General features: G+C 38.3%; 1 protein-coding gene and 1 pseudogene across 1 annotated transcript in view; both read left to right on the top strand.

Annotated features, from left to right (window-relative positions):
• Positions 1–1,010: 1,010 nt before the first annotated feature.
• LOC131401188 (transmembrane protein 182-like) overlaps positions 1,011–22,991 on the top strand; it is a 357,489-nt gene continuing 335,508 nt past the window's right edge. Inside the window, exon 1 of the mRNA XM_058536255.1 lies at positions 1,011–1,040. The gene's annotated coding sequence lies outside the window, so the exon portion shown is untranslated. The remainder of the gene's footprint in view (positions 1,041–22,991) is intronic.
• LOC131400299 (sodium/hydrogen exchanger 2-like) overlaps positions 16,550–22,991 on the top strand; it is a 68,231-nt pseudogene continuing 61,789 nt past the window's right edge.

Raw genomic sequence — 22,991 nt, forward strand, 5'->3', positions numbered from 1 at the left:
CGTCCTCATTTTGCCTCTTTCCCTGTGCTTGTATCTACGTATTAGGTAGGTCAGGTACGTCTCTTGCACTTGGATAGGTGACCTTATGTAAGTGATGGCTTAGGAGGCTTCCAGTGTGCTTCCCTCTGTTCTCAATGTTCCAGGGTTGACACCTATGTGGGCTACGTGTGTCCTTCTGTTGTGGCCTGTTTGCTCTCCCTGTAGGCACCCAGGGAGGCCGAGTTATGCCCCTGGCCAGCTGTTGTAATGCTCAGCTGCTTGTAGTTGTTGTGGGCCCTTCAGTCTCTTTATCAGGTGTGGGGAGTCCCAGCACAATTGGCTGCAAGTTCTAATACCACATTTGTGTTGCAGTATTTCTTTTAAGTGAGTAGGCCCCCAGCGTGGCAGGTTGTTAGGCTCAGGGCCTTACAATTGCTGTAAGCCTCTAGCCTATTAGGTCTCTTTTCAGCTTTCTGAGGATTGCAGCTGGGTGGGGCTGACCTCAGGCACAGGAGCACCCAATTGTTTCAGGCCTTGGAAGGTGGGGCAAACCTCCTATGTGGGTCTTTGAGAAGCACAAGTCTTCTGCAGCTGACAAGCCCTGCCACCCACAGGTCCACACACACAGTCAACACAGTCCTGCCCCATGTGAGCGCCCGGACCCCCCCAAGCGGACCCAGTCTCTCCACGGCGGGAGCCCCACACACTCCGCCACAGCCCCACACTCTCCACCCGCTCCTTGTGCACACCCTGCCCCGCTCAAGTTGGCTCAGTTGCCAGGCTGCAGAGAATCCAGTCACCAATCTATGCAGGCCCACAAGTTGCCTGAGGGCTTGTTGTTGGGTGGGGCCAGTCTCTAGGGTGGGCTGCCTGCCCTGGCTGAGCTGGATTAAATCGGTGCTCTAGTGGGTGGGGCAGACCCTGGGCTAGCAGGTCTCAGGGAGAACTTCAATGACGTTTGTGTCAGCAGGCCCACACCAGGCCACAACAATGGCCGCCGCCAATGTCTCAGTCCCCGGAGAGGTCTCACTCCTCACCGAGATGCACTCAGGGCCTATTAGGTGATTCTCTTGTCACCAAAGCACTGTGCACCTTTCTTTCTGGTGATTTTAGGATGCTTTCTGAAACGGGTGAGTTTGCGTGCTGGCCCTTTAAGAGCCAGTTTTAGTTTCTTTGTGAACCGGGTTTTCTGGGGGTACTCCCCAATGCTTTAGTAGCAGGCAAAGTCAGATATTATGCCGCTGGTCTCGATTGTGCTGGGTCCACAAAATGCCCACAGCGGGGGCGCTCCCCGGCTCAGGGCCCCGCGCCTCCAGGGAGGGCTGCGTACCTGTGGGCTGCTCCCGGAGGCCGTGACTCTGGCGGCTTGTGAAGGCAGCGTTTTTCCTCTCCAGAAGGGAGTCTCTGCCTCTTCCACCTCAGTTAGGATTGTCCATTGTTGCAGGAGTTCCTCTTATCCAGTTTTCCGTTCTGTCTCAGGGGTAATTTTTCCACGAGTAGTTGTAAATTGGCTGTGTCCACGGGAGGAAGTGAGTTCTGCGTCTGCTTACGCCGCCATCTTGACTCCGCCTCTCTGTCTCCAATATCTTAATCTTGCTATTTCTATCTCTGAACAGCCAACCAAGTCATATGTCACTGTCCAGAATTCCATGGGTCTCTGGCCATTTCTCCTTCTGCATTGTATCAGTTAACTATTTCTACATAATAAATTACCCCAAAACTCAGTTGCTTAAGACAATAAATATATATTTTTGCTCATGAGATTTTGGTCATCTGGATGATTCTGTTTTTCTAGACCAGGCTTGTTTTATCTCAGCTGGGCTTGCTCATGCATCTGTGGTCAACTGGTGGGTCAGCTGGGAAATGGCTGATCTAGGAGACATTTTCTCACATGTCTGGTAATTTTTTTCCTATTGGCTAGGGAAGTTGGGACCACATGTATCTCATCATTCAGCAAACTATCCTGGACTTGTTCACATGGTGAAATCAGAGTTCTGAGAGAGAGGGGAAGCATAGAAAGCCTCTGAGTACTAGGCCTAGAATTAGTACTTGTGCTGCATCCAGTGGGCCAAACGAATCACAAGGCCAGCCCATTTTCAAGGAGTGGAGAAATAGAGTCTACCTCTTAATGGGAGGAATTGAAAATACAGAAAGAACAGGGTAAAGAATTGCAGCCATTTTTGCAATCAATTTATTGTATACATCGAGTTGATAACCAAATGTACTACTTAAAACTTTGCCAACTGGAAGGATTTTCATTTATTTCTGTCTTTTAAGGACACCCATATATCTGGTTGGTAGATGCAGTAGTAGGCTATTTTTGGCTCACAACAACATATTGAGCCTACCCAAGGGTGAACCAGGCCCTGGAAAATATATATATATATATATATATTTATAGCTGCTCATGGGGAACACCATGTGAGGGAGAGGATCAGTGGAACAAAAATAAGTAACATGAAGACTGGGCCTTCTGTTGGTGCAACTTACTTGGGACTTTGGAACCCGTCTGTTGTATGATAGCCAGCCCTGGTGGTCTAGTAGTTAAGATTTGTCACTCTCACCACTGCAGCCTGAGTTCATTTCCCAGTCAAGGATCAAAACCACCCATCTCTTGTCTGTCAATTGTCGTACTATGGCAGCTGTATGTTGCTGTGATGCTGAAAGCTATGCTACGGGTATTTCAAATGCCAGCAGGGTCAGCCATGGTGGACAGGCTTCAGCACAGCTTCCAAACTAAGACAGACTAGGAAGAAAGACCTGGCCACCCGCTTCCAAAAAAATTGGCCATGAAAACCCTATGAATAGTAATGGAGCAATGTCTGATACAGTGCCAGATGATGAGAGGATGGTGCAAAAAGACTGGGGCAGGGTTCTGGCCTGTTGTACTCAGGGTCACTGGGAGTCAGAATCAAGTTGATGGCACTAACAACAATTATTGTATGATGGATTGTTATTGGCTCGGTGGATCTGATAATAACCAGCTCACGATAGTCAGCTCTAGTGCCACAGTCACTTGACATAGTCACTTAATGCCTCCTAGTCATATGCTTAGTCTCTACTAGGTTCTAGTAGCACATAGAAGTCTGCTTTTCAAACATCAAGCAGCCCTGTGCTGCAGAAGGCATGGCCTTGTTCCATAACCCCTAGAGTTTGTGCTATACCTCTCTAATTTGGGCCAGAAAATCCATACAGCATTCCCCTCCACTACAGACTCCTCTAACACCATCAAATCTGCTAGGTCATATGGCCTGAGCAACCGGGCAACTTTCAACAGGGTCTTTTTCAGAGTCCTCTGTGATGTAAGGCTTAAAATTAAGGCCTGATATTATATGCTGCCTTGACATCTGAAACCAGAAGGACCTCGTATGGCGTAACTGTAAAGTTCCCCTCTCTATTCTGCCTCTGTGGATAAGGTCTCCTAGTCAGACCACCCTCCTTACCAAGGGTGCCAGGCACACTTCCTGCTTATCATTGAGTAGTGGGTTTCAGTTTCCTGTCGGCCTATGAAATTATTCAAACAAGCCGATTTCACCCTCCCACAGAAACCAGGGGGCATCTTACCCTCTTGATACTGTAAAGTCTGTCTTCCACAGCCTTTTCTTGTTCACTCTATTCTGGATCGCAACCCCCATGTGGTCCTATGTGGTATGTAGTGTCCTCCTCCCTTGGCCTGTGAATACATGTGACTAATAAACTACTGTTGATTTTATCTGCCCAGCTTTGATTGTTGCCATAACTCTAGGGTGTTTCTCAGCAATGGGGTGAATGGGAGGCAATTAAAACACCCTCTATTACTGCTCAGAGCCCTACTCAAAACTGTGCCTTTTGAATCTCTTGATAAATGGATAAGGACAGTATTTCCAAGTGTGAAATATCATGGCCCTCAACATTCAAAGAGGACCACCAATAGCTGTATTGCTTTTTTTATTGGAAGGGAATCCAATGTAAGGTTTCTGCCAGATATTATGTATTCCAAGCCAATTATTACCCAGGGACTGGGGAAATAACCACAAGGTAGGTCCATGAAAGCTTTGGACCCACTGGGACTTACACCAGAACTCCATGTATCATCCTGGCCTCCTTAAGCCTCCATCCTATCCAGAGAATAATGACAGAATTTCAGGTCCCCTAATATCAGTGTCACTTTCAACTCTATACCCAATAGTTTTTTTTTCTCGATGTCTCTTTTGTCTGATTTAATATTGCTATATTTCTTTTCATTTTTAAGGCAATTTGTCTTGTATATTTTTTCTATCTTTTTCTTTGCAACTTTTATTTGAAATTTATCTCTGCTTAACAATATATAGCTGGATTTAGCAATTCCAGTCTGAGAGCATCTGTCATTTAATGTTTATCTCATTTACATTGCCTATCATGATTATATCTAGATCTATTCCTATCTTATTTTGTGCTATCCAATTTGCCGGTTTCTAGGTTTTTTCCCCCTTACCTTTCTTGTTCTTTGTTAGGTTGACAGAATTTTCTTTGCTCTATTTTTTTTTCTCCACTTTACTCCCATACCTACTTTTTAACTGAGTTCTGTAGAGTGTCCATTTTCTGCTTTTGAATAATATCTTGGGCAGATCCCACTGCTTTTCTGGTCACTTTCAAGGATTAACAATCAATCTAGTTTTAGGTATTAAAAAAATCAATCTAGTCTATTATTACATTTTTAATGTCTCTCTTTCTCTTCCTATAGTTGGGTCTGACTCATGATTGGAAGCCTGCAGTGAGAAGTGGTAGTAAATAGGAGGATATTTGTGGATGGCTTTTTTCCTATTTCTTTACCTTCATCTTTATGCCTTCCTCCCCTGTTTATTTGGCTGCCTCCAGATCATGCAGGATGGTTGGGGTTTGGAGGGGAGGTGAGGGGAATAAAATGTATTTTACTGGACTGCTCCATTGTAATTTGGCACCTAAAACTCTCATGATGTGTTATGTGCCCAAATTCAAACTTTTTCTCCCATGGATATTCCCCTTTGTAAATTCTTGGGAAAGGCCACCCCCTTTAGGTATATTCCAGTGCCTGTCCATTCCCATGTCTGAGATATGCCCCTCTATCTGACTACTTATCACTTTCCTCCCTTTTTCTGTTTCTGTCAGTGATGTCCCATCCTGTTTTCTTAGGAGAAAGTAAGTTCTTCTGGCACAAATATCTCTTGTTATGACAAAAGGACTCTACAAGAGTATAGTCTGGGATTTTCTGATACTGATCTCTTTAATAAGGGAGATGGCATCAATAAAGAAAAAGTGAAGTGTTGGCCCCATACTCTAAACTCTAGAATAGTGATTCTGTGAGAGAGAGAGAGAGAGAAAGGGAGGGAGGGAGGGAGGGAGAGGAAGAGAGGAGTGGAAGAGAGAAGGAGTGTGTGTAGGAGCATGCATCAAAGTTGGGGAGGTACTTCACTACACATGCCCTCTGCAATACCTTATATGTTCATGTCCACTCCCTTGTTTACAAATCACTGCTGTGATGAGCCACACATTTCAATGAGATGTGTCATATTCTTGACTTATTTGGTGCAGAAAGATTTCAGTGTGTGTGTGGGTATACTTAGGACTCTTATTCTGAGAAATGAAGAGATTGAAAACTTTCACATCTTCCTTGTGTGTTCTCTCTTTTTTGGATGCCTTCTCTCCCTTCCCTTTTTTTTCTCTCACTTGCAGCTGGGATAGTAATACAGTATTAGGACTGTGTGCCAGCCTTGGACCTTTTTGCTCTCAAATTCATTCCTTAGTATTCGCTTGTTTTGCACTGTTTGCAGGGAGACTGACTCCTCTAGGTTGTGTTTCTCAGGCTCCTATGTCAGCTGGCTTCCTGGTAAACTCATCAAATTGTAGGTAATGATAGGAGTTTGGAGAGAAAGAAGGGAGAAGCCAGAGTATTTCTCTCCCTCTTATCTTCCTTGGTGGTAACTCTGGCAGCAGCTGTTCATGATTCTAGCTTCCAATGAACATGTCTGCTAATGTTCCAGGTTCTGTCAGGTGATTCTGGCCACTGAAGTAAGTTTCCATTTCCTCTCTTTGTCCCTTCATCCTAGGGGTAGTAGCAGCTTCTTGTTGTTGCTAATATTTCTAATCTGTCAACTTTATGTTTTCACTGCCGTGTCCTCTATTTCAGGCTGCTAGCATCTCTGAAGGGGTCTCCTTGTCTCAATTCATGCCACTCATTTAAGAGGCAGTCACATTTAATTTTCTTTTATTCCTAGAATTTGCTATGATCTTTCACTGGTCTTTTACGTCTTTATTTTGCTCTGCCAGTGAAACTTATCCCTTTTTGTCAGACTATCTCCAACTTTTCTTCCTTTTGGCCTCAGCTTACATTTTTTTCTAGGAAATTTTCTTTGTCGTCTTTCTTCTCTTAGTTAAGTATCTTTTTTTTTTTAAAGATTTTATTTATTTATATTTTTCCCCCCAAAGCCCCAGTAGATAGTTGTATGTCATAGCTGCACATCCTTCTAGTTGATGTATGTGGGACGCGGCCTCAGCATGGCCGGAGAAGCGGTACGTCAGTGCCCGCCCGGGATCCGAACCCAGGCCTCCAGCAGCGGAGCGTGCGCACTTAACCGCTAAGCCACGGGGCCGGCCCTTGGTTAAATATCTTGATTCTGTGCTCCCATGTGTCATGTACTCCCTCAATCAGTAATGACACTACATTAGAATTGAATTTTTTATTTTTATCTCCTATTAGTCTGTACCGCAAAAGCTAGACTTATACTGTAAGCATTTAGCATTATATTCCTAGTTTCTAGCAGGAAACATGAGGTAGACACTAAATAGATAACTGTTGGTTATATACTTATTGTTGATGAACCTCACTTATATTCTAACGACCTTACTTGTTTGAGTGCCTGTTTCTCCCACAAAAGTACAACCTCCTTGATTGCAAGGAATCAGTGTTACTCCTCATGTCTACAGCATCTAGTTCTATACTTGCATAGCATAAGTGGTACATATGCAGTGCACAGCAGGCACTCAAATGATTTTGAACTAACCACTAAACCTTATTTTTGAAGAGGAGGAAATAGAAGTTCACAGAGGTTAAGTAAACTGTCCAAGGTCATAGAACTAGCTTCTAATGTTGGGACTAGATTCCAGGTCTCTTGAGTCATAGTTTATTGCTCTTCTACATTTACCAAGTCCCTCTGACTTCAGTCACTTATCCTATACTATGAATTTAAGTTCATAACTATCTTTTTTACAGATTTACATTATATAAGCCTTAATAACAATGGGCTATAGAATTAAATACTTTGTCCTGTATTTTTTTATAAAGGAGGGAAATACCTAGTAATTACACTCATAGATAATTACCCAAAAGAAATGAAAACATGCATCCACACAAACCTACTCAAGAATCTTCATACCAGCATTTTTCACAATAACCAAAACTGGTAACAACCCAAATGTCCATCAACATAAGAATGGATAAAGAAATTGTGGTATATTTGTACAATGGAACACCACTTGATAATAAAAAGGATTGAACTACTGACACATATAACAAGATGGATAATTCTTATAGAAACTATGTTGATCAAAAGAAGGCAGATACAAAAGAGTATATACCATATGATTCAATTTATATGAAGTTCAAGAAGAGGCAAAAACTAACCTATATTGAAAAAAATCAGGGTCGGCCCTGTGGCTTTGCGGTTAAATGCACGCACTCCGCTGCTGGCGGCCCGGGTTCGGATCCCGGGCGTGCACCGACGCACCGATTCTCCGGCCATGCTGAGGCTGTGTCCCACATACAGCGACTAGAAGGATGTGCAGCTATGACACACAACTATCTACTGGGGCTTTGGGGGAAAAAATAAATAAATAAAAATTTAAAAAAAAAAAAGAAAAAAATCAGAACAGTGGTTGTCTGTGTAGTATGGCGGGGATAGGCTAAAAAAGAACATGAGACAAAGGTTCTATATCTTCTTTTGGGTGTTAGTTACAAAGGTGTATATAAAAATTGCCAGACTCATCAAGTTGAACACTTAAGAACTGTGCACTTTTTAAAATATAAATTATATGTCAATAAAAAAGAGAAAAGAATTGAGAGGTATTTTTCTTTTCATGGGGTGACCTTCCACAGATCTTAAAATCACATTATATGCCTCTTACATAAAAGGCTAGACCTACATAATGAGGTACAACAATATTGAATAATCACCTAACGTGGTTCTCCAGAATTTGGTCTAATGGAAACCTGGAAAATAATTACTAAGAATAGTGATTAGTGTCAAATTAGCAGTCTCTGATCTAAAAGTAAAGTGAATAGCTAAATGCTGAGTACAGGATGATGGTAAATGAAATTGCAAATGGAGAAGGTTACAGGGTAATTAAATTTTAAGTTGTCAGGTTTTTAAGTTATGCCCCACTTTTTAAATTAGATTTATTTTCAAGAAGACTTCTTGATGACATATCAAAAGCATATGCATTGGTGAGTCTGTGTCTCCAAATTATTACTTCTTGTTGAAAAGTGGGTCATTGATTTATCGTTACCTCTTAGGTTAGATTGTGTTTAGGCGGCTAAGAAAAAGATGAGTCATGGATTTAGAGCCATGACTAATAGCCTAGGCTCCCATATTTTAATTACCTGTGTTCTCTGTGAATAGTCAACAATGTTGTTAACACGAGGCATCCTGTTTTGTGAAATACTTATTTACTTATTTTGGTCTTCCTTCCTTCCTTCCTTCCTTCCTCCCTTCCTCCCTTCCTCCCTCCCTCCCTCCCTCCATGCATGTGTATATATAAATATATATATATAGTCTGTTTGTTTTTGTCTTCTATCAGAAATGTAAGGATGATTATTAAAAACAAAAAATTACCAGGAAAACCTTTCCCCACTTTTACTGTGTAATTTTGCAGTATTCTGAGCACACAGAAAACACAAAAGAATAATTTTCCTTGGTACCACAAATATTTATATTTGCCATAATGCTCAAAGTGTACATCATTTTAGAATACACTCAACGCCATCAACCATAATTTTTTTTCATTGAGTACCTATTGCAAGCATTGTTATTGTTAATATTTTTACCCTGAGAGAATGGTGATCAATTCTGGTATATTTAATTTTAGAAGCTGAAAATACAAAATATTTATAAGAAAGAGATAATACAGGATTCTATAATAACATAGGACAAATACACGATGTAGTTTAAAAATGCAATAGTAGCCAGAGAAAATTCACTATCTTTGTCAACAAGCCATGGGATTCATATATACATTATATATATATATATAACCTGTTAACTATGTGGACAGTGTGATGTGAATGCTTATCATTGAAAATTCAGGAAAAGAAATCACATGGAGATTACATAAAGCCTTTTCCTTTTTTAGATATTTGGGTCTATTCTCTCTCTGAAACTAATAACACAGTACATCCTACTTTTAATTGCATGTTTTTCCCTGATTGCCACAGACAAAATAAGCATGTAAGCATTAAATTTTTGATGACATTCAATTTGATAATCTGTGTACCAAGATGTGCTCTAAAGATTTTGACAAATAAAAACAACAGAAAAAGGAAACCAGGCTTAAATTTGTGCCTAATTTGAGGGTAATAAAAATGAAAAGGGCACATTGATACAAAAGGATATGTAACTATTCCAGAGGTCAGCCTTTCTGGTGAAATCTCACTGAGTTTATTAGCAACCAGTACATGTTGGTCATGGTAAAATCTGAGCAATTTGATTAACAAATAAAATAGGCAAAATTTGCATGGGGTGGAAGTGGGAGTAGAAAGTCCTTGCCCTTTTTTAGAAGATCTATGGAAAGATATCATATGGAAGATATGAATTATGGTAAAAATAGTACTGTATCCTGCTCTTAATTACTAGGCCACTTATTCAGAATAAAGAAAATGATTCTCTCCTGAAGTTTTCAGGAGCAGCTGAAAACAGCTGCTGTTTTCTGTGAAAACAAGGAGCTCTGCGTCTGAGGTTTTCCCAGCAAATGCAGCTTGAAATTGGCATCTTATTTAAGATTCTTGTATGCAGAGGCCTTCACAGTCTCTGGAGATTAGAAGTTCTTCTTGAATAGTTTTCCATATCCCCTGAGAATTGAAATGGTTTTGTAGTAAGAAAATAGACTGCTAAGTGGCCAGAATCCAGTTCCCAGTGGTTTTCCTCCCTTGAGAGGTAGGACTGCAGGTAAAATTCTTTTCCTCGTCAATCAATGAATTTGTCCCAGCTTCCTCCCTTTGCTAGCTTCCTACTCTAATCTCATTCTAGGGCATAAAGGCCCAGATTTTCTCTTCAAGGACTCCAGGAAGCTACTGGAGTTTCCACTGATACATTAAGTGCTAGCCAGCAGGTCTAAGGGTCAGGGATAGCAAATTGTATTTGTGAGCAGCTGCAGCTGGGGAGGAGATTAAGTACTTTAGCAAGCACAGTTTGCAAAACTAGTGATGGTCCACAGGCTGGGGCTCCTGTTTCCTCTGCTACTTGGGGCAGCTCTGCTCCCAGATTCTGAGAACCTCTGGGAATAGCATGCAGTGCTACCAGGACCTGAGGGCAGACAATGGCAGCTAGGAACCTGAAGGAATACAGGATAATGTCTCAATGGTGTCTGATCACACACTCCTTTTCTCCCTGGATTACCAGCATGTGCAGGTCCCTTTCAAGATCAGACCCTGGATGTTAGCCCCTCTAGCAAAGATAAGTAAGTGAGGAATTTCCCAAGGCTCTCCCAGGGAGTTGCCTAACAGTAGGGACTTTCAGGGCTTTTCCCGATGTTAAGAAAGGCACCCTTTTCTTAATAGCCCAGACATAGGCAAGCTGGAATATTTGCTTCCTCTTGTCTGCTAAAAGGCCCCCTTTTTTTTTTTTTTCACAGCTCAAACTCCATTGCAGTGATTATGTTCAAATGTTGGTGGTCTTCCAGCAAAAGGAGGCAGCAATAGGCCCAGCGTAGGAACTTTGACTGCAAAAGTTACCTGTTGTTCAAGAATTGAGAAGACAAAGCATAACATTAAAGGAGATAACAGAGAAACCTTACTAGACTACGATTCTAGATACTAACTGATCTGAGACTTTAGGCAACCTTTTTTCCTCACAGGAAGCTTGTCATAGTTGCCAGGTAGTGAGAAAGTGGGACAAGTCCATTTCCTACTTTTTAAAAGATATGCCTTTTTGCTACCATTCAGAATTTAAGGGGAAAAACAAAGTAAGAATAAATTCAACAATAAGAGCCTTTATATTTTCACTATTTTGCCTGTACAAACACCCTGAATTACTAGTGTTATGGCTTTTCTAAGGAGATTCATTCTGTTATTCCTTTTATGTTCTTTAATAATTTATCTGGCTTTTGCCTTGGTGATGTTAAAATTGTGAATGTTTAACTTTAAATGTTTGAAGTGTTTATAATTGAATAACCATTTCTTTGTAGGTTCAGACCCAAAAACAATCCAGGAAAACATGGAAGAATCTGCAGAATTTTGTTATTTTAAAATATATTTATTCTAAAGTAAATCATGTTTAGCATTCCAAAGTTGTATTTAAGTGACTTTATTGATACCAAAGATTTACCATTCATGAAATGTAATATTTAATGATGACACACACAAAATCTGTATATTCATAGCACGATAGATTGTCAGAGCTGGAAGAATCCTTAGAGATCATTCTCATCCAAATCCCTCATTTTATAGATAGGAAATCTGAGTCCCAGGGAGAGAAGATGCTTTGTGAGGTTCATAAACCAGAACTAGAATGCTTGTCTCACGCCTCCTTGATTAGAAACACATGCTGTCTTGGGTGACAATAATTAGCACTTGTGAATAGTTAAGATTCTTTTAAATTATTCTTGTAGTTCTAGATATGTTGATTGCAATAAATAGTCTAATTAAATGTTATTGTCAGGATCATAGAGCAAAGAGACTTCCCAATAGGTCATCCATCCCCATATGTTTAAGTAGGTCTTTATTGAGCCATCATTGACATATTTTTTTTTGCCATAACCTTAATAAGAGAATTCATATTAAAAAACAAAAAAAATTTCCTATTACCATTCATTCATTCATTCAGCAAATACTTTTTTTTTTAATTGATGTTTTAATGGTTTCTAACATTGTGAAATTTTGGGTTGTACATTTTTGTTTGTCCATCACCATATATATGACTCCCTTCACCCCTTGTGCCCACCCTCCACCCCCACTGCCCCTGGTAACCAAAGTCCAGTTTTCTCTGTCCATGTGTTGGTTTATATTCCACATATGAGTGAGATCATACAGTGTTTGTCTTTCTCTTTCTGGCTTATTTCACTTAACATAATAGGCTCCAGGCCCATGAATGTTGCTGCAAATGGGACAATTTTGTCTTTTTTTTATGGCTGAGTAGTATTCCATTGTATATATATACCACATTTTCTTAATCCAATCGTCAGTCGAGGGACACTTAGGTTGCTTCCACTTCTTGGCTATGGTGAATAATGCTGCAATGAACATAGGGGTGCATAACCTCTTTGGATTGTTGATTTCAGGTTTGTTGGATAGATTCCCAGTAGTGGGATGGCTGGATCATAGGGCATCTCTATTTTTAATTCTTTGAGGAATCTCCATACCATTTTCCATAGAGGCTGCATCAATTTGCATTCCCACCAGCTGTGTATGAGGGTTCCTGTTTCTCCACATCCTCTCCAACATTTGTTGTTTTTTGTCTTGGTGATTATAGCCATTCTAACAGGCGTGAGGTGGTATCTTAGTGTTGTTTTGATTTGCATTTCCCTGATGATTAGTGATGTTGAACATCTTTTCATGTGCCTATTGGCCATCTGTATATCTTCCTTGGAGAAGTGTCTCTTCATTTCCTCTGCCCATTTTTTGATCGGGTTTTTTGTTTTTTTGTTGTTCAGTTGTGTGAGTTCTTTATATATTATGGAGATCAACCCCTTGTCAGATGTATGTTTTGCAAATATTCTCTCCCAGCTGGTTGGTTGTCTGTTCATCTTGATTCTGGTTTCATTTGTCTTATAAAAGCTCTTTAATCTGATAAAGTCCCACTTGTTTATTTTTTCTTTAGTTTCCCTAGTCTGGGTAGGCATGTCATCCGAAAAGATTCCTTTAAAACCAATGTCAAATAGTGTGTTGCCTATATTTTCTTCTATGAGTTTTATAGTTTCAGGTCTCACCTTCAGGTCTTTGATCCATTTTGAGTTAATTTTTGTGAATGGCGATAGCACATGGTCCACTATCATTCTTTTGCATGTGGCTGTCCAGTTTTCCCAACACCATTTATTGAAGAGACTTTCCTTTCTCCATTGCATGTTCTTAGCACCTTTGTCGAAAATTAGCTGTCTGTATATGTGTGGTTTTATTTCTGGGCTTTCAATTCTGTTCCATTGATCTGTGTGTCTGTTTTTGTACCAGTACCATGCTGTTTTGATTACTATTGCTTTGTAGTATGTTTTGAAGTCAGAGATTGTGATGCCTCCTGCTTTGTTCTTTTTTCTTAGGATTTCTTTAGCTATTTGGGGTCTTTTGTTGCCCCATATAAATTTTAGTATTCTTTTTTCTATTTCTGTGAAGAATGTCATTGGGATTCTGATTGGGATTGCATTGAATCTGTAGATTGCTTTAGGTAATATAGACATTTTAACTATGTTTATTCTTCCAATCCACGTACATGGGATATCTTTCCATTTCTTTATGTCATCGTGGATTTCCCTCAATAATGTCTTGTAGTTCTCATTGTATAGGTCCTTCACCTCCTTGGTAAGATTTATTCCTAGGTATTTTATTCTTTTTGATGCAATTGTAAATGGTATTATCTTTTTGAGCTCTCTTTCTGTTAGTTCATTATTAGCATACAGAAATGCAATGGATTTTTGTAGATTGATTTTGTACCCTGCAACTTTGCTGTAGTTGTTGATTGTTTCTAATAGTTTTCCAACAGATTCTTTAAGGTTTTCTATATATACAATCATGTCATCTGCAAATAGCGAGAGTTTCACTTCTTCGTTACCTATTTGGATTCCTTTTATTCCTTTTTCTTGCCTCATTGCTCTGGCCAAAACCTCCAGTACTATGTTGAACAGGAGTGGTTAGAGTGGGCAGCCCTGCCTCGTTCCTGTTCTCAGAGGAATGGCTTTCAGTCTTTCCCAGTTGAGTATGATGTTGGCTGTGGGTTTGTCATATATGACCTTTATTATGTTGAGGTACTTTCCTTCTATTCCCATTTTATTGAGAGTTTTTTATCATAAATGGATGTTGTATCTTGTCAAATGCCTTCTCTGTGTCTATTGAGATGATCATGTGGTTTTTATTCTTTGTTTTGTTGATGTGATGTATCAGGTTGATTGATTTGCGGATGGTGAACCATCCCTGCGTCCCTGGTATAAATCCCACTTGATCATGGTGTATGATCTTTTTAATGTATTGTTGTATTCGGTTTGCCAATATTTTGTTGAGGATTTTTGCATCAATGTTCATCAGCGATATTGGCCTGTAATTTTCTTTCTTTGTATTGTCTTTGTCTGGTTTTGGCATCAGGGTGATGTTGGCCTCATAGAATGATTTAGGAGGTGTTCCATATTCCTCTATTTTTTGGAATAGTTTGAGAAGGATGGGTATTAAATCTTCTTTGAATGTTTGGTAAAACTCACTGGAGAAGCCATCTGGTCCTGGACTTTTATTTTTTGGGAGGTTTTTGATTACTATTTCAATAGCACATTTTTTTGTGTGGAGCATTACACAGGGCCCATGGCCTACAGTGCTAAATAAGACCCCATCCTTCTCATGAGGAACTTTCAAATTATTTCAACTCCTAGAGGAAAGAAATTGTTCTGCAGAAGGTAAAGAGGGAAGCAGCATGGTGTAGTGGAAAGAGAAGATTACTTTGAGCTATTTAATATTCGTGCAAATTTAGGAGCCAGTGCCTGGCACATAAGAAATCAATAAGTAATGTTGGATGAGTGAAGTACTTCTTTGTGCCTCATTTTTATCATTTCTAAAATGGGAATAATAGTATTTACATTGCTGTGTTGGTGATGATGAGAGAATTAAATGATGAGAATTATGATGAGAGAATTAAATAGAAAACATGTAAAAGCACTTTTGAAACTATTGAGAAATAAAGTCTAACTTAGGAGCCAACTGGCTTTCTTTTCTAAAAATGTATTTATTATTTTATTATTTATTTGATAAGCATCTGTTAAGCTATTTCTACATGCCAGAAATGTGCTAGGAGATAAATGTAAAACACAGCCTCAATCCTTGAGAAATTTGTAGTCAAACTAATTAACAGGTGTATCTAAAAGGGATTTCAGCAGTGTGTTGGTGAGGGCTGAGGTAGAGAGGAAAGAGATGGATTATCTCAGATAAACGTTAAGATCCTTTCTATAGCAAAGAGAGTTGATAATTATCTATAAGCTTCATGTAAACTAGAGCATGATATTGTGGCATATAATGTAGGGCAAAACTAAAAGAATACAGGATAAAACAGAACTGCTGCCATGTGGGCTGCTAGAGGTGGCTGCATTTCCCTCACGGGATGAAAAACTCATATCATTCTACTAGAAAAAACAAACTTTATGGTTGGGATTGTATTTTGATAATCCAGTGGTATGAATTAATGTAAGCCCAGGTCTGTCAATCAGACGAAGTGACAGTTTGGGGTAATTATAGAAACATTGGGCTAGGAGTCAGGAAAACTGGGTTGTCATTCCAGCTCTGTCACATACTTACTTTATAACCATGAAAAGGCACCCTGCTTCTTTGGCCTCAATTTCCTTAAATAATTAATTATGATTCCTTATCAATGAAGAATTAGTTATGGTTGCTAAAGCCTTTTTGGCTCTTATTATTCAAAGCAGACATTTAAATTATGGTTTTCAATTCTGTGCTTTTTAAAGCCTCTGATATCTATCACTACCATCATGAGAAGATCAGAAGAATATCCCCAGCTGATAAATGCATTGTTTCCATTTTAAAAGATGTGCCACATTTGAAAATGATTGAGTGGGAACATGAATAATCTTGTTGTCGTTAACTACGTATACTTTTTCTCTATTAGTAAATATTTTTCCATTATAAAGAAAAATACTTCCATTCATGCCTCTGCATCTTTATTAAGTCATTATTAAAACTGAAAATATGAAATGACTGAGAATCTATTTTCTTGAAATCACAAAACTTGACAAGAAGGCTGACATTTAGAGATCACTGATAATGATATTATAATACTCTTTTTTCTCTTTTCCCATATTTCACCTCTATAATAAGATGCCCACAGTTATACCTGAAAGCTGCTTCTTTATTTTTTTGGGAGGAAGATCAGCCCTGAGCTAACATCCATGCCAATCCTCCTCTTTTTGCTGAGGAAGACTGGCCCTGATCTAACATCTATTGCCAATCCTCCTCCTTTTTTTCCCTTTTTTCTCTCCAAGGTCCCAGTAGATAGTTATATGTCATAGGTGCACATCCTTCTAGTTGCTGTATGTGGGACGCGGCCTCAGCATGGCCAGAGAAATGGTGCGTCCATGTGTGCCCAGGATCCGAACCCGGGCCGCCGGTAGCGTATCCCGCGCACTCAACCACTGAGCCACGGGGCCAGCCCCCTGCCTCTGGATATTTGTAGGTCTCATCATGGGAGGACTAATTTACAGTTTAAATGACAAATCCCCACCAGCCATGGACAGTGATATATTTGTCCTCTATTTACTTCCACCAATAGTCCTTGATGCAGGATATTTTATGCCCAGTCAGCCATTTTTTGAAAATGTAGGGACCATTCTGTTGCTTGCTGTAGTTGAAACCACGTGGAATGCATTTGGCATAGGCCTTTCCTTCTGGGACATATGTCATGTGAAGTACTTCAACCTTCAAGATGTGCCATTGCTCTATAACCTTTGGTTTGGTAGTTTGATTGTGCAGTAAACCCTATCTATGGCTGTACTCTCTGTATTTGAAAAAATTCACGTGAATGAAAAGTTTCATATTTTGTTGTTTGGAGAATCCCTCCTTAATGATGCTATTGCTGTTGTAAATATCCTAGGCATGAGCTTTCTAGGTAATGAATTAGGTTCTCTTATGCTCACCCCTGAAATTTAAATAAGAACTGAATTCTGGTTTAGGCCATAATTAAGGAATTTAGTCCTAAGAGTGAGCTTGTGAATTGAGAGAATATGACTTACTGGTCATTAATATGTTTTAGAAAATGACAGTTCTTCCTTAATACTATATTCATCTTCTATCAGTTTATTAAGCGAAAACTTGGATAAACCTTCTGGAGGCCACAGTCTTCCCAGTTGTGTCAGGTAAGAATAACTTAGCCATTAAGGATATCTTCACAGCCCATCAGAATTTTCAAATAGAATCATGCATAGTGTGACATTGATTTGTAGAAATATCTGTTGATACAGGGAAGCTTTCTAGGATTCATGTTGAGAAGGAAATGAGGAGTTGGAAGACTTCAAAGTTGAGAAACCTCAAATTAGAAGGATATATATGGCGTAATTTGAGACTTTTCTGATTGACACATTTAATCTAATCTTTTTTTATGCAGGTGCTCTATAAGCTGTTCAAATCTTTCTGAGAAATGCCATCTATCAAACCAGTGGTTATTTTGGCTGGAATAGAAAAGATTTTTGGTTTTTTTTTGGTTGGAATAGGAGGCATATTCATTCTGCTCCTGTTTGGCATGTTTGCTGCCTTTACCATGCACTTTACCAAGACCATCTGGATCATTGAACCTCTCTTTGTTTTCTTATATAGTTATCTTCCCTACCTGACAGCTGAAATGTTCCATCTCTCAGGGATTGTGGCATAAGTATTTGGACAACATTTTTATTTTTATTTATTTATTTATTTATTTTAATAATTTTTTTATTTCATGACAAAATCATTGTAGAAATAAGAATATATGTTACCAACTAAACTGATGGACTAAGGACCTAAATGTAAAAAAAAAAATCAAACTACTAGGAAAATATTATGTTGGAGGTATGAAAGTCTTTTCTAAGCATTGCATAAAATCCAGAGAACTCAAACACAACTGCCAAATTTGACATTATAAAAACATAAATGATTTGTATGTAAAAAGAGTATAAATGAAGTATTGAGAAGATAAATAAAAATTTTGTAGGACAGACTATTAAAACCCTTAATATGTAAAGAGTATTTCAAATCCATAAAAGAAAAATAAGTATTCCAATAAAATACTCTATAGAAATATGTCTTTAGTGTACTCTTCTTATATAGATTTAAAAATCTATCCAACATTTCTTACTATTTTCTCCTATACAATCATGCAGTGTCTAATGACATTTTGGAAAATGATGGACTGTATATATGATGGTGCTCCCATAAGATTGTAGTGGGTCATACCATCTAGGTTTGTGTAAGTACACTCTATGATGTTCACACAATGACAAAATCACCTAATGACGCATTTCTCAGAATGTATCCCTGTTGTTAAGCAATACATGACTGTATTTGATTGTTTTTTCCTATTATACCTCTTTTATTTTGTTTATTGCAATAACATTGGTTTATAACATTGTATAAATTTCAGGTGTACATCATTATACCTCTATTTCTGCATAGATTACATCATGTTCACCACCCAAATACTAATTACAACCCATCACCACACAGATGTGCCGAATTATCCCTTTTGCCCTCCTCCCTCCCCCCTTCCCCTCTGGTAACCACCAATCCAGTCTCTGTCTCTATGAACAGACATTTCTCCAAAGAAGATATACAGATGGCTAACAGACACATGAAAAGATGTTCAAAATCATTAACTATCAGAGAAATGCAAATCAAAACTACAATGAGATATCACCTCATGCCCGTCAGAATGGCTAAAATTAACAAGACAGGAAACAACATGTGTTGGAGAGAATGTGGAGAGAAGGGAACTCTCATACACTGCTGGGGGGAGTGCAAACTGGTGCAGCCACTATGGAAAACAGTATGGAGATTTCTCAAAAAATCAAGAATAGAACTACCATATGATCCAGCTATTCCACTGCTGGGTATTTATCCAAAGAACTTGACAACACCAATGCATAAAGATACATGCACCCCTGTGTTCATTGCAGCATAATTCACAATAGCCAAGACTTGGAAGCAACCTAAGTGCCCATCAAGGGACGAATGGATAAAGAAGATGTGGTATATATACACAATGGAATACTACTCAGCCATAAGAAACGATGAAATCCAGCCATTTGTGACAACATGGATGGACATTGAGGGTATTATGCAAAGTGAAATAAATCAGAGGGAGAAGATCAAATACCATATGATTTCCTTCACTAAGTAGTAGATAATAACAACAATAAACATGGACAAGTTTTTTATTTAGAGAATTTCTTTTAGGAATTGAGTCTGATTTTCCACTAGAAATCTAGGAAATTGCATCTCTTAGATGTGAGAGGATCCTCCCTTTATGTTCTTCTAGGATTTCCTGCCAAAGAGTCACTTAGTCATAGCACTCCAAGTGTTATTCTGGCCAAGTTTATAGGCTCCCTGTAGAGATAAAATGGTTATATTCCAACTACCTGGACTATGTTGGGGGTAGGGGTCAGTATGATTCCTTCATTGCATAACAAAAACGCTGAGAATTTGGCCTGGGGTTACCTAGGGCAGTTCTCTATCTTTGCAGGGGAGAATTTTTCTCCTAACAGATTACCATATCTGAGCCAAATAGCTTTCCTGTGGTAAGTAATTAGACGGCATACCATGTAAATAAGCTTGGCATTACCTCTTCTCTTATAGATAAACTTTCTGCCATAACAATTAAATAATTTTAAGACTTCTTTTGTAAACCATATGACATATGATATGTTTTTCTCTTATCCATCGCTGGCATTTAACCAGTGATGATAATACCTCATGTCTAATGATAAGCTCGTAAGGTTAAATGCCCATGTGGTAAGCTAAATAGTATTAATGTCTAAATGCTTTTGAGGTAGGGTTTAGACAGACTATCCCACTCTGTGTTTTTAAAAGAAATAATGGAATGCATTTTTTTCAAATGTTGCAGGTTTTCCAGAAGCTTAAAAAAAAAAAGATTGATTTTTAAGTTAAGTTCCGCAGAACTAATGCTATTTAAATTTAGGTTAAATTAAGTTCTACAAGGATATACTGTAAATGATAAATATCACAGTACAGTGGTTGGAATTAGTCTGTTTTAAATAAAATGTTCTATGTTAAAAGCAAAGATTCTATCTAGGGTCTGAGTGATTGTATCAATTTGTCAGAGATGTATTTTGTGCTTTAAATTGTCTTCAATTTTTATTGTCTGTGCTACCTATTATGAAAGACATGTAAAAAAAGCCAACAAATGGATTGGATTAGGCAATTTAAATTTAATTCTTCTAATCTGGGGCATTTTCCAAAGCTTTTAATATAGTATGTTTTAAGTGGCTTCCTTCTTTTGAGCACCCTGCACTTTTAAAGAACTTGGCAACATGGAGATTGTTGCCATGTCTGTGTTGAGTCCTAAAGGAACGAAATATAGGGAAAATAATATTGTCAAAACTACTTGCTTCCTCTGAAAATCTCCTAATGCTTATTTTTTGTTGTAAGTCTAAGATTTTTTATTTTGAGTTAGGATTACAAGTATCCTTTGGGGCTATATCTGATGATCTTGTTTCTTTTGACTGCCAAAGGTAGTGAGAAGAGATCTTCTGGTAACACCCTTCTCTTAGGGTAACACAATCATTCAATGATTTAATTTTTATTCAGATCATCTTAGGCTAGGGCTTTGGGTGATTTTTTGTTATTTAAAAGTTTTTTGTATAAATATCATTTAAAAAATATATACTTGTATAGACTTTGTGTTTATGTGTAAAACTGTCTTATCTAAAGTACAATTATTTTGAATGTAGTTAAAAAGAATAACACAAGCATGATTTAAAATATTTGAGAGAATCCTTTTCTAAGACATTGTATTAATTGGAAAATTAATTAGGCTGAAAACACTGGATTAAGAAATGGAGCACTGATATTTGGGTCACCTAAATGACCAAACCCAGTAAGGTCATGAAGATATTTGAAACCGTAACTAAAATGGATAAAATGATAATTCAACTAACAGTCATTTCATAGATTTTAAATATTAAATACATTTGAATAATTAAAATTTTGTCTTTTTTTGTGATGGTTATAGAAAACCTTCAAAACCTTCTAAGCTGCAGTTTCTTTATCTGTTTAAATGTAGATAATGATACCTATTTCAAAAAATGATTGTGAGTAATAAAAAGAAATAATGTATTAAGTGAATGCTATTTAAACATGAAAAGTAGATTTTAGTCACTCTGTAGTTATTCATTGATCAAATTGCTGTAGCAAAAGTATAATCGAAGCCACAATGTTACTTTGGAAAAAATTTCTCTTTCTTCCATTTTGTTCCATTGTCCAATAATTTGTAGCAGAAAATACCTGTACTCAGTCAAGCATTGATCACTTTTTCAGAAATAGGCTGTGTATGAATCAGGCTCTACCTGGAGGATTACTCATTCTCAGAATGGTCAATATCATCATTGAGTTTTTTTTTTGGAGGGGGAAATGGGGAAGTAACTTTACTGTGTGAAAAGTAATTAAAACACTATTAGGAGAATTGTGAGATTGAACACCGTTTTCAGCCTAAAAGCATCAGGCATCCAGTCTTCATCACGGGTGCTTTTAACAGTGGTATAGTGCGTCCATTATAGAACTCATTTTTGTTCCTTTTCAATAATTCATTATTTCTGAAGTGAACAAGTACACATTCACTGATATTTTAAAGATAGGTTTTATTATATTATACTGCCTCCTACTTTAGACATTTTTTGGTAAAAAAAAATCTAACCATGAGTAGCAACAACTGCTATAATATAAAATTTATGTATACAATATTAAATTTTATTATAATGAAAAATTAAATTATATGTACATATGTTTGTATTATAAATTAACATATAGTATGTATTATAAATATTTTGAGATTAATATCCAAGGCTAGATTTCTATTTAGAAACTTGAAAATATATTTTTATCACCATTATCTCTTGTTACTTTTTTTAAATATTGACAAATATGAACTTGCTCCGAGTTTCAAATTGATCTGTATTTCAGAAAACTTTTTGCTATGGTTATCTACCAGCATAGGTAGAAGAACAATGTTTGTTAATTAATTGTGGTTGAGTCAGACTGCTATGACTGTCTAATATTGTTTTTCAGACTCTCAGAAAATAATGAGCATTGTTATTAAATGTCAGATTGACACCATGTCTTGACATGAGTACAGCCATGTTTGGCCGCTCCATTGACCTACAGCCACCAGCACAAAAAGAAATATAAAAGCTGCTTTCTGCGTGGTGGGAACCGGCCCTTCTCCTATGGAGATAGTTGCAAAGTGTAAAAATTTCAAGGCCTTTCAGGTGCTACAGCCTGGGGCAGACTGGCCATCTGTGCCGGGCTGGGACGATATGCAAGGTAAACAATGCATGTACACAACTACTGGGCTAGGATGACAGCCAGGGGGTGGGGGGAGCTCAGTGCACGTATGCCACTGATAATCATTTGTGCATGGGAACACTAAATGCTTGCTCTGTAAACTCTGTAACTGCTTATATAAACTGCTGGAGACTGAGACCCGGTGAGAGTTCCACCTGTGGAAGGGACGACTTGCCCAGGATGTGTGATCCTTGCCCAGCCATGTGGATTGACAGGACTCTCCCTGCAGAGGGGCGTGGATGTTGTGAGCAATTGATTTATTGTGAAGTAATTGATCTGATGTGTTCTCTTTTCGGTCAACCTGGTGTTTCTCTTTCCAGTTGATTTGTGTCATTTCCCTTCAGTCGATCTGGTGTTTCCCTTTCTGATCCATCTGATGTTTTTCCCTCTTATTATATGACCTATTCAAATCTGCTGCTATCTCAGCCAATGTGGATGTTTTCCCTTTCCAGTCGAGCTGGTGTTTTTTCCCTCTTATTATTTGACCTATTTGGATCTGTTTGCGGACTATCGCCTTTACTATCCTCTATATAATAAAATATACCTTCAGTCCATTTGTTTGGAA

This window comes from Diceros bicornis, chromosome X, assembly GCF_020826845.1.
Source record: "Diceros bicornis minor isolate mBicDic1 chromosome X, mDicBic1.mat.cur, whole genome shotgun sequence".
In the NCBI taxonomy this organism is placed as follows: domain Eukaryota; kingdom Metazoa; phylum Chordata; class Mammalia; order Perissodactyla; family Rhinocerotidae; genus Diceros; species Diceros bicornis.